Here is a 2,953-nt window from a genome sequence, read left to right as displayed (position 1 = left end):
ATATATATATATATATATATATATATTTCAATTATCTTATTTTAATTAGTTTTTGTTTTCTCAATATACAATTCATTAAGTGGCATACATAAAACTAGATGCTATCACTAAACCGTTAGTATGGTTTAATAACTGAAATCGTTTTTATTTCGCGTAAGCAGCAACAACAACCACCGTTATCCAATTCACATGGATATGTACAACAATCTAATGAACAAGGTTTATTAAATCCAAACATACTTAATTCTTTTCATGAACCTGATGTTTCTACAATGGTAAATTACAAATTTCATTTTTTTTATCGAATGTATATTCATTAACCAGATTAGACTATAAGCTATGTAACTAATCAATTTTAAGATATAATTAAATTTGTTTTCATTTTGCTTATACGCAGCAACAACAACAGCCATTATCCAATTCAAATGGATATTTACAACAATCAGATGAAGAAGATTTATTACAGAACATGCTGAATTCTTTTCAGGAGCCAGGTGATTCTGCAATGGTACGTTAGATTTCCTTTTTTCCACTTTTAATTAGTTTTTGATGAATTAGGCAGATAAGATCATTACTATATGCCATCAAAACTAACCATCGTTGGTTATATATACATATATATATATATATATATATTGATAATTTCTCGGAAGCAGCAACAACAACAATTGGTTTGCCACTCAAATGGGTATGTACAAGGAAACTTACCAAACATACAATCAGATCAGCAATACTTATCCAACCAAAACATGATTATGAATTCATTTCAAGATCCAAATAATTCTACAATGGTAAAGAAAACCTTTTTTCAATTTTATTGATCATTGATTAACTTAATGAAGTATCGGATTAATATATTTTTCATGAGCCAGATAAATATTGTTCAACAAACCGAAGAAGGAAACAATGGATATGCACATCAGCAGCCATTGATTGATTCTTTTGAGTTACCAAATCATCCTCAAGATCAGTTTCTATCACCACCTGTGTATGTAACAAATTAGTTACAAATACATTAATTTTGAATATACATGTAACATTGATCTAATGTTTCTAATGTTTTTTTTTTGTTTTTTATGAAATACAGACCAGAAATTTACCCATCTTATCCGGCGTACCAAAATGGTCCGATTGGTTCACATTTCAACATGTACGAGCAGCAACCACCTCCGAGAGCTTTAACAAACAGAGAAGACGGACATCTCCTGTAACATCCGTGAACCGGAATCCCGGTTTGGGAGTTGCATCGGTCAATGCAGATGGTGCATCGGTCAATGCATGTTCAATTCTGTGCGTTTTGATTTAAGTCAAACGCTGCGTTTTGGGTTAAGGAAAACCCTTAGATACGAGTTTTGTCTCATTCGTGGTTGTGTGGCCGTTTTTGAGAAAAGAGAAAGAGAGAAAAGTTGTTCTTGAGTGTTCTTGAGAATTCTGGGAGATTGGAGGCGTTCCTGTAGAGATCTGTAGCTGGGATCGTTATAGGAGCTTCCTAGAGGCTTGTTCTTGTTTGTTTAAGGTTCAGATTCTTCTGTGGCAAAGGTAAGTGCATGACCATGGCTTATCTAAGCTAGAGGATTCTTTAATCTGCTTGTTGTATGATGTTAGGCTTGTTAGTTCGTTGCTATAGACGTTAGGAAGCTTTCTTGTGGCTTGGGATCAAGTTTTGTGGTTGTAGAAACAAAGATCCGGCGAGAAGCTTTGGGGAAATCACGGTGCTCGATGTTGCGTCGATCGATGCATATCTTGCATCGGTCGATGCAAGTGCGAGGACGGCGCGTCAAACTCTAGGGTGTTCGTGTTACATCGAGCATGCATCGGTCGATGCAGATTGGGTATCGGTCGATGCAAGTTACACTTGCATCGGTCGATGCAGCTTATGTGTCCATCGATGCTTCCCCATTTGGCATCGGTCGATGCTGGGTCCTGGTTTGTTATTAGTCATTTGTTGATTGTCGTGTGTTGGTTATTGATACTCTATTGCTTGTGTGTATAGCCCAGTAGATGGGAGGATTGCCTTACTGAGTGTTTATAAAATACTCATGCATTGCAATATGTGTTTGTGGTGCAGGTAAAGGCAAAGTGTGATCGTGGAATCAAGACAATGAAGAGGAGGGTGTTCTAGGGACTCGATTTGATGTTGTCTGGCTTGCTAGGTTGCTAGAGTTGAGTCATTAGAACATTGTTAGGTTGCTGGTTCTATGATTTCTGCTATTTGATTATTGGATATTGTTGATGTTATGATTATTGGTTATTCCGCTGTTGGTTGTGATTGTGGTTAGGTGGCTAGTGGATATGGGACCACTAGTTGTAGATTATTTATTATATTAATATTTATTATTTATTATTTTTTTTTTTAAAAAAGGTCGGTCGTTTCATTTTGGTATCAGAGCCTTTATGGTTCTAGGTTTGGGTTTGCTAGGTTTTTCTGTTGTAGATGTTTGGGATTTGCATGCTTTGATTAATTATGTGAGTTAGTCAATTGTGTGTGGTAGGAGTCCTAGAACATCCTCTTCAAGCCGACTGTGTGATTCCACAGTGAGTTTATGTTTCTGTGTTGTATTGGAAATTGTTTGCTTAGCCTTCTGTTCATGGTAGTGCAGATGGTTAGAGAGGATGTTGTGGCTGGTCGAGGTCGTGGACGCGGACGTGGTCGTGGTAGGGGCAGAGTCCCAGTGGTTGTGAGACCGAGGACCAGAGTGTGACAGCTGAGGGTGTTGGCGAGTCGCAGGATGTTCCGGGGGATTCCGTGAGTGTGGCAGGAGGGGGCGGTGTTGATGCTCCAGTGGCCGGTGATGCTAGGGTCCCAGGTGTGGGGGTCCCAGCGGGTGGAGTCCCTAGTATTGACGTTGCGACTATGCTAGCAGAGGTGTTAGCGCGGTTACCACTAGTGGTACCGGCTCAGGCTCAGGTAGTACCACCAGTGGTGGCGGAGGAGCGGCAGCCAGTGGTTGCG

At 39.2% G+C, this 2,953-nt stretch overlaps 1 pseudogene; it reads left to right on the top strand.

Annotated features, from left to right (window-relative positions):
- The window catches only part of LOC104759033, a 15,650-nt pseudogene that overhangs the window by 630 nt on the left and 12,067 nt on the right, over nucleotides 1-2,953 (top strand).

This window comes from Camelina sativa, chromosome 17 (assembly GCF_000633955.1).
Source record: "Camelina sativa cultivar DH55 chromosome 17, Cs, whole genome shotgun sequence".
Taxonomy (NCBI): Eukaryota; Viridiplantae; Streptophyta; class Magnoliopsida; order Brassicales; family Brassicaceae; genus Camelina; species Camelina sativa.
This window is presented reverse-complemented; position numbering and strand designations above follow the sequence as displayed.